The sequence below is a fragment of the Peromyscus californicus genome, unplaced genomic scaffold, assembly GCF_007827085.1.
Source record: "Peromyscus californicus insignis strain IS unplaced genomic scaffold, ASM782708v3 Scaffold_6__1_contigs__length_162567912, whole genome shotgun sequence".
Lineage (NCBI taxonomy): Eukaryota > Metazoa > Chordata > Mammalia > Rodentia > Cricetidae > Peromyscus > Peromyscus californicus.
Genome location: NW_026294584.1, coordinates 122,645,530 through 122,655,187, shown reverse-complemented (window position 1 = coordinate 122,655,187; position 9,658 = coordinate 122,645,530). Strand labels below are relative to the sequence as shown.

At 39.1% G+C, this 9,658-nt stretch overlaps 1 pseudogene; it reads right to left on the bottom strand.

Moving 5' to 3' along the window:
• Nucleotides 1–296: 296 nt before the first annotated feature.
• LOC128099728 (60S ribosomal protein L36a-like) lies at nt 297–5,960 on the bottom strand (annotated as a pseudogene).
• Between the last annotated feature and the right edge of the window lie 3,698 nt (nt 5,961–9,658).

The window sequence follows — 9,658 nt, the reverse complement described above, 5'->3', positions numbered from 1 at the left end:
ATCCAGCATGTACAGTATTAAGTTTCATTGTACAATTTTTCTGAACAAAACTTGTTTCTGGTGATTCTCCTCTCTCTCTTCTCCCTCATCCCACTTAACCTGACTTGTATTCTTGAACTTTTATCTTGTGTTGTATTTGTTCTCATGACCTACGCCCCGACATGCCTTCATTCCATTTCTTGAATGTCAGTGTTTTCTGCTACCAGACCATCAATCACACAAACCCTTACTTAATCTATTTACTTTTTTTTTTGAGTAAAAGCTCATGGTCTTATTTTCTTCATAACAAAATTGGCTTAGAATGGGATCTGGCCCTTTCTCTTCTTATTGCTTCCAAGTTCACAATGCTTGAATCTCTTACTAGCCAACATCCTCTTAGATCTGCAGTTGGGCTCAGCACACTCAAATCTCAGCACAACCTTCTTTGTAGTTTTAACCTTTTTGGAGAAAATAGGCTTTGTCTGCCCACCACAGACACTCTGTTTCCTGTTATCATGCCACTTTCCCTGGGCATACCAAGAATCCTTGCCCTTCTTGTACTGTGTCAAGTTTGTGAGGTTGGTGCTTGCCACATTTCTAGCAGAATGTCCCTCAGGTCTTAGGAACATTCACTATGTTGGTGAGAGTGCTATCAGCACAGAAAGTGATCTGTTTACTTTTATTTTCACTTTTCTCTCTCAGATCTCAGCTCAGGAGAGCCTTCTCTAAACCCCTCAGTCCTTATCAGCCACTCAACTAACCTTGCGAATAATTCCCAATCTCTATTTCTATTGATATTGACTTAAATTTTTTTGTATGATCCTGTGATTCACATTTGCTTCCCCCTATTGGTGTTGGTTCTACCCAGGCAGGGCTTTGTCTAATTTCTGTTGTTTATGGTTTATGTCTGGAGCTTGGCACATAATCTTTCAGTGAATAAGCGCGTGGGCATATGAAGCAATACAGAGTGAAAGTCAGAGCTGGGAGTATATTAGAGCCCTGTTGGTTGGTGCCAGCTTGGAAACACAGGTGCATATTAACTTCAGTTAATGAATGTCCCTCACCTACCTTGGAAAGCCATCTGCTTTTGGGACCCTGATTTTGGAGCATTGAATATAGAGCAGCCAGAGAGGAAGGGGTTGCTTCACCCACAAGACTATCATTTGTCCTGTCAACCAGGGATTCAAGTTTTAATCTTGACTTGCTACCAGAGGCCAAGCAATGTCTTGTTCATAGGACGAAAAATCATATTATTATAAATACACGTTTAGAACTTCTGTGTTTTAGTATGCATATCCTTGTTTGCTCTTCATAATGACTGTGGTGGAGTCAGAGGTTGTATCATAAACAGATGAGGTATCTATGTCATATAGTCTATACTATTTACCCAAGTCATGTTCTAAATAGGTAGTTGTATAGGGACTTAATTTGGGTCTTCCATCTTTGATCCAAGATCTATCTCGCCAACACAAAGTGTCCATAATATTTGGGAACAAAGGGTCCACAGTTGAGGTAAATGACAGACACTGGTATAGGCTGTATATAATAGATTATGGCAGACTTTGAGAAGGTAAGGAGTTTATTCTACATTGAGGGATTATATTACACAGTGATCTAGGAGCACCCTTTCCTAGTTACTGGCTCCATTTCTTTCTTATACCATTGCAGTGTAGTTCTTAACTCCCAAATCTCTCTTCTAATCATTAAATTCTCTCTCTAATAAACAAACCTCTACTAATTATTTTCCACAGATTTCAGCTGCATGGTTTTATGTGTGCCTTGGGTGCTTAAATCTACTTTGTGGTAACAGTGAAACAGGGCATCATATCATTGTTTTGGTCCAGTGTCTTGAAGAATGCTATCTCTTATTGCAAGTTTCAATTTTATTTCATAGCTTTTTATAAAGGATCATCTGATACTTCAAGTCCCTGAGGAAAAATATCTTAATTATTTTCTCATCATAAATGAATTTAATAAAGTATATGGAATAAAATACAAATAGCCTACATCCCATACTCTAGTGATAATATTTAGTATAACTCATTGCAGGGAGGTAAAAAGTACTTAAAACCTTACCAGAAGTAGTTTTATAACATTTTATCATTTGGTTATAATATAGTTAACCAAGTAATAATTTCTCGACAAACCGTTTCTAATATTTCATTATAAAATGGTGTTAGACACACATCCTTGACCAAGTCTCTAATTATTTTCTTATGGTACTTTCAAAGAAGTTCAATTATCAGTTTCATAGGTATGCAATTTAAAACAGCATGCTTCAAAAAGTCAAACATACAGTTGGAAACAAAGTAAAATAATACTAAAGATTCTATATAAATATTATACACTTGTTCTACCTTCACAAAATTATCTAGAAATGCATTATAGATCTATGAATAAAATTCCAATTTATGAAACTTCTGGGAGATAACACAGGAGAAGACCTAGATGGTGGGACTTTTAACTACACCTCCAAAGACATAGTCTATGAAAGAAATGTTACTATGCACTAAACTGTAGTCTTCAGCGCTGCCATTGACACTGCAAGAAAACGAGAATAAAATGTGTTGAAGATATTTGCACATGACATCTCTTGATAGAGGTCTCTTCTCTGAAAGGATAAGACATTCATTTTTTTTTGTTCTGTTGTGTTTGTCTCACTATGTAGCCCTGGATGGCCTGGAACACTCTATGTAGACAAGGCTGGCATGTGCCACCATGCCCAGCTAAAAGCATAAGGAATTCTAAAACTTCAGTTATAGGATAAGGAACAATGCCATTAGACATGGGAAGAAACTGAATAGAGGACTCTAGATTTACAGGAGGAAAACAAGAACATGACGAGATTCTCAGCTTGTAACAGCAATGTCATAGCACATCTACTGAGATGGCAGCTGGTGAAAATATAAAACACTGGCAGCATCAAATGCTGTGAGGAGGTGGAGGACAGTTGTCCTTCGCTGGTGGTGCAAGTGCAAAGCACTGGCGGAAATACAGCCACTTGGGAGGACAGTGTGGCAGTTGCTTACAAAATAAACTTTTATTGTGTGATCTAGTAACCTCATCCGTTGGCATTTACCACCTAAAGTTGATAACCCAAGTCCCCCCAAACCACCACATAGGAATTTATAGCCACTCTGTTTATTATAAAAGCTTGGAAGCATTTAAACTGCTTCTTAGTAGTTAAGAGGATAAATTGCAATATATCCATATGATGAGTGATTTTTTGCTTTGTGTAGAAATGGGCTGCTATGACATTAAATGACCTGGAGGAGCTTCAGATACATCTTATGAGATGAAAGAAGCCAGTCTGAAAAAGCTACATGCTGTTTGATTTCAACTATATGTCATTCTGGTGAAAGCACAGCTTTGAACATAATGAAAAATATTAGTGATTTCTGGGTTTGAGAAGAGGGTGGTAGGATTAAGTAGAACACAGGATTTTCTGGAACAGCCATGTGATTCTGTGTAACGTAATGGTGGGTGCACGCCATTATACAATTGTCAGAATCCATAGGATGAACAACACCAAGAGCAAGCCCTGATGTTAGCCATGGACATTAGGGTATAATAGTGTATTAGTGTTGGTTCATTGATCGATGCAAAGGTACCACTCTTGTGTAGGATGTGGATCGTGGTGGATACTGTATATATGGGGAGTAGGGAGCATGTGGAAATTCTGCTTTTATTTTGCTTTGAACTTAAAACTGCTTTAGAAAATAAATAGTCACACACACACACGCACAAGAATACTGTTTTCCTTTCTGTAGACCTGCTCAATAGGAAAAATTATATTTTCTTATTTTCTCAAATCTGATTGTTATAAGATTTATACTATCTCGATTAATTTTCCAGATTTGTGAACTTTTACCAAAGAACAGATGAAGAATCTAGTTCATGTTTTGATCCCTTGCACTAGATCCTTGCCATTTGCTGGATAGATGACTTTCTTTTTATCTTCATTTGTAGCGTTGCAATCTACAGCTGATATCGTAATTTAAATGTATAGCACACCTTGGGATATTAGTGTATTTGTCTTTTCTTCTGAGTCCTTTTGCTGTTGCCGTGGAAACCATCTTAAAGCTAAGTAGGTATGATGGAGGGAGGGCGAGCATGCAGTAATTAAAAGCAGCACTGGCAAATAAGGGAGGAGATGGTTTACATATTTTAGTGAGGTCACTTAAAAAAGAGATGGGATGCACTGACATAAAAACTACCAGTAAATATTCTTTCTTGTTTCTTGTCTCAGCTTTCCATGATCATAAGGAGGCACAAGGTCCTCTAAGAATACCCAGGGAAAGTTCCAGGATAATCCCCAAAGTATATAAAGCTAACACATTTGATTTTACTGTCGGTCTCTTAAATGTAGCACATTACTATAAAACATTTCAACATTTCTCTTAGTTTTTTTTTTTTTTTTTTTGCTACTCGAATAATTTCTAAAAAGTATTGTAACAGTTAATTTGGCCATGTGCTGATAGGTTATCCCTGAGGGCTTTCTTGTGGAGTATGGATGTCCTTTTTCCTGGCTTATTCTCTGTTTCTGATCTCAACTTGGACACATGGATGACTCACACCTGTAGGTCTAAGTCAGCCTATTAAGCACTCTCCTGAACTGGTGCTTCAAACATAGGAAACTCAAACCTATCTTCACAATTTCTTTCCCGAATTACTTAAACTTCAAGATTAAAGTGAATGGCACTAATATCAAATAATTGTCCAAGCAAGAAAATTGAATGTCAACCTTGAATCTTTTCTTTCCTTTGTCCTATCATAGTTAGTCTTCAAGTCCTACTGATGCTCCTCAATATATTTTTGACAGTTTCATATCCTTTCTTCTGTCTATATTGCTGCTACGCTTACTGAAATATCTATTGTTTCCCACTGGGATCACTGCAGCCACTGTCCATCTTGTTTCTATACTTTCCATGTTACTGTCTTCAAAGCCATTCACTGAACTGCAACAAGTGTTTGTTTTAAGAAATCAATCTGATCAATGCTATTCTGAGATTTAACTCTATCTATCTATCTATCTATCTATCTATCTATCTATCTATCTGGACACACAAACATATGTACACATATATACACACATTGGTGATGTGTTTATTGATGTAATTAGCCTTATCTCTTGCTACAAAAATTTATTTTCCTTGATTATATTATGCTTTTTTGCTTAAGAAATGTCACATAGGCTATATGTTTTGCCCAGAAGATTCCCTTTACAGCTCCTTAAATGAGAAATAATTCTCACTTTTTGCAACTCAGCTTGAACTGGATGCCTTTCCTTGATTCCAGAAGTTTGGAAGAGGCACCATTCATAGATGTTGCCAGGAAAACTTTTAATCCTTCCACTAGAGTGTATTTCATTCTGTGAAGTAATTCTTATTTTCACAATTGATTTATGAGGCTGTGAGTTCTGTCTGTATCAGTGAATATACCCAAGCAGGTGTAAACATGTATGAATGAATATGTGAGTGGCATGAAAAATGAAAAGACTCCACCCAACACTTATGTAGAGAGTTTTTGTGGGAGATAAAAAGCAAAAGCAGGAGCAATAAAGAAAACACTTATTACCCGAAACAAATTTCCAATTACTACTTGTATTTAAAGGTAAGAAGACACAATAATTTACATTCCCTTCAACTTCCCACATATAGGCTTCTTGATGTAAATTTACTTCTATAAAATGGAAAAATTTATCGATAAAAGCAATACATGTATTCAACCCATGACTGTAAATAGGATGAGCAAAAGGGCAGAAAGGCTAAGCAATCTATTCTAGAAATAGTCGGGACTAGCCTCAAGCTCCCTTGCCTCCCAGTTGCTTTGGAAGAATTAAACATCCACATTGCATGTTATGAGCAAGCCCACCTGAGTTCCCAGTTTAGGCTCATGTTCTTTCAGGACTGGAAGGTAACACTTAGTGCATGTAGGACATCAACAAATAATAAAGGATTAGTTACTTACAAGGCAGACATGGTGTACTTCCTGGGAGACTCTAAAACAGGTATATGTGGGCACAACTGAACATCATTGTTTTAGTCAATAAAAACTTAAGAAGGGAACAGTAGTGCCCTGTTTTTAAGCATGTATCTTTTTCCCCCCTGAGGTATGTTTAGTATTTGTTTTATTTCATGTCCTTACTCACACAAACTCAGAGCCTCCCCTGAGAAACAGCCGCATTTCACATCTGCTCTTCTGTGTCTGTACAATCTTTCATGACTTAAACATTTTGAAACCGTGATGTGGTATTTTAAAGTCTTGCCAAATTGAAGGCTTTAAACAATTCAAATTGGTTGTGTGTTTTGTTAGGAGAACAGGGAAGCCTTGAGTGGCTGATTAAAAAAAAGCATATAAATCAAAATAGCTTGGTGCTTTTTTCCTAAGAGTTCTGTGATTGTTGACTGAAATAATCCAGACTGAGTTCTTCACCCAATAAAAACAAAGCCCATGAAAATTTTTATATTACAAGACGGAAATGACTTTAAAAAACCAAGAAAATTGCTCATTATAGTTCAAAACTTCCTATAAGAAATTTTATTATCACAACTTACACTTCATTGTTTGGTGAAGTAGGAAAAGTTGGAGTGGATGGCTTTTGAGACACATCAGCTCACAGCAGTGTTATTGGCAGTAATGACACTCCATGATGCCATTTGTAGACCTCAGCATATACTTTGGCTAAGCTCCTGTAGAAGATGTAGAGCTTGCCTATAACTACAAAGGGCATGCTGCCAGTGATCTGAGGCTGAGACTCCTAACCTAAACCGTTTGTTTGGAATCACTATTGAAAACCTGGCTTATGAGCAGTTATAGATACTTACACTACTCTAAACCACAAGATTTTGTTAGCCGTCACTCTATGTCTGAGGGATCTAAATTTAAGAGTTTGGGACTCCTGGTGATACATGACTTATGTTTTCCCTCTTTCTTTGAATGGTGGAGAAGAAAAGCAATAATCCAAGTAATGTATCTCAGACCGGCCTTGTTGTTGTTTATTTCTGCTCTTTTGGGGGGCCCTCTACCCAGCTCCCAAATAAATCACACACATGGAGGCTTATTCTTAATTATGAGTGCCTCACCTAAGCTTGGCTGTTTTTTGCCAGCTTTCTTGCCAGCTTTTCTTAACCTTAAATGATCCCATCTATCTTTTGCCTCTGGGCTTTTCCTGTTCTCTTACTTCTATAAATCTTACTCTTACTCTGTTGCTTGCTGTGTGGCTGGGTGGCTGGTCCCCAGAATCTACCTCCTTCTCTGGCTACTCCTTCCTTCTTCACTCCTCCATCTCTTTTCTTCCTTCCCTCCCAGATTTCTCCTTCTGTATATTTGCTCTGCCTGCCAGCCCTGCCTTTCCCTCTCTCCTGCCTCACTATTGACCACTCAGTTCTTTATTAGACCTGTCAGGTGTTTTAAACAGGCAAAGTAACACAAGTTCACAGAGTTAAACAAATGCAACATAAACAAAAGTAACACACCTTAAAATAATAATCTACAACATGGCCTTGTAGGAATCTGTGCAGCAACCAACTGTTTAGGCTTTCCCATTTTGAATACAGACAAACAACCATGTTAGAATCCCCTTCTTTCTAATGTACAATGGCTTAGGGTATCTAAGATTGTATGAGTGTGTTAGATATTATAGTTCTTGCCTTATGGGATTGTCTATGCTTTGTCTTGCCTTCTTTATAATATCATATGACCTGGATAGACTTAAATGATAACTAAACAAATGCAAGTAAAGCCCTGTTGTGTATAACTTTCTTTGTCTTTTGGTTTTAAGAAATAACCAGTTCTCCTAAACAGTACCCTGATTTCCTTTGAGAGGCCACCCTCCACTATGTTGATAGGGTAAACTTTCAAGAGCCTGTCTTCCTCTATGGAATTAGAAGAATCCTTTCAGCTTCCTTCTCCCAGCAGACTGATATGTGACAAACCCTGGGAGTTCCATCTTGAATCTTTAGTAAGTGATTTAAGGATACAAAAAGTATTCTTGGATATCATCCATTATGAATAACAGCTGTAGTGGCATATTGGTCCGACTGCCCTGGCACCAATGTGTTTGATGTTTTTCTCATTTCTTGGCTTCTGGCAGTTCTTGGGTTGCTGTGTGGTACTAAGTCTGTTCTTCCAGGCTTCTGTTGGTCCTATGAGGCTGTCTACATTTGCTTTTTATTAAGTGAACATTAATGTTATTTCTTTTTTTTTAATTTATTTTTATTTTGCAATACAATTCAGTTCTACATATCAGCCACGGATTCCCTTGTTCTCCCCCCTCCCACCCCCCCTCACCTTCCCCCCAGCCCCCCCCCCCATTCCCACCTCCTCCAGGGCAAAGCTCCCCCCCCCCCCCCCCCCCCCCCCCCCCGTGGACTAAGATCAACCTGGTAGACTCAGTCCAGGTAGGTCCAGTCCCCTCCTCCCAGGCCGAGCCAAGCGATCCTGCATAGGCCCCAGGTTTCAAACAGCCAACTCATGCAATGAGCACAGGACCCGGTCCCACTGCCTGGATGCCTCCCAAACAGATCAAGCCAATCAACTGTCTCACCCATTCAGAGGGCCTGATCCAGTTGGGGACCCCTTAGCCATTGGTTCATAGTCCATGTGTTTCCATTCGTTTGGCTATTTGTCCCTGTGCTTTATCCAAGCTTGATCTCAACAATTCTCACTCATATAAACCCTCCTCTTTCTCACTAATTGGACTCCCAGAGCTCCACCTGGGGCCTAGCCATGGATCTCTGCATCCAGATCCCTCAGTAGTTGGATGAGGTTTCTAGCACGACAATTAGGGTGTTTGGCCATCCCATCACCAGAGTAGGTCAGTTCGGGCTGTCTCTCGACCATTGCCAGCAGTCTGTTGTGTGGGTATCTTTGTGGATTTCTGTGGGCCTCTCTAACACTTTGCTTCTTCCTATTCTCATGTGGTCTTCATTTACCATGGTCTCCTATTCCTTGTTCTCCCTCTCTGTTGTTAATCCAGCTGGGATCTCCTGCTCCCCCAAGCTCTCTTTCCCTCGACCCTCGCCCTTCATTACCCCCACTCATGTCCAGGCTGTTCATGTAGATCTCATTCCATTTCTCTGTCATTGGGCGATCCCCATATCTTTCTTGGGGTCCTGTTTTCCAGGTAGCCTCCCTGATGATGTGAGTAGCAGTCCAGTCATCCTTGTTCCACATCTAGTATCCTCCTATGAGTGAGTACATACCATGTTTGTCTTTCTGAGTCTGGGTTCCACTGCTGGTGGGAATGCAAGCTTGTACAACCACTTTGGAAATCAATATGGTGCTTTCTTAGAAAATTGGGAATCCATCTCCCCCAAGATCCAGTTATACCACTCTTGGGCATATACCCAAGGAATGCTCAACCACACCACAAGAGCACCTGTTCAGCTATGTTCATATCAGCATTGTTTGTAATAGCCAGAACATGGAAACAACCTAGATGCCCTTCAACTGAAGAATGGATAAACAAAATGTGGTACATATACACAATGGAATACTACTCAGCAGAGAAAAACAATGACATCATGAGGTTTGCAGACAAATGGATGGATCTAATGTTATTTCTTACAACCAAGACCTTTGATGAATGTATCTCAGTCTGGCTGCTTCAAATGGACTCCACTTTTATTTATCAAGTATTCTGGGAAGAATATACATGAGATACTCTCTCGCACTA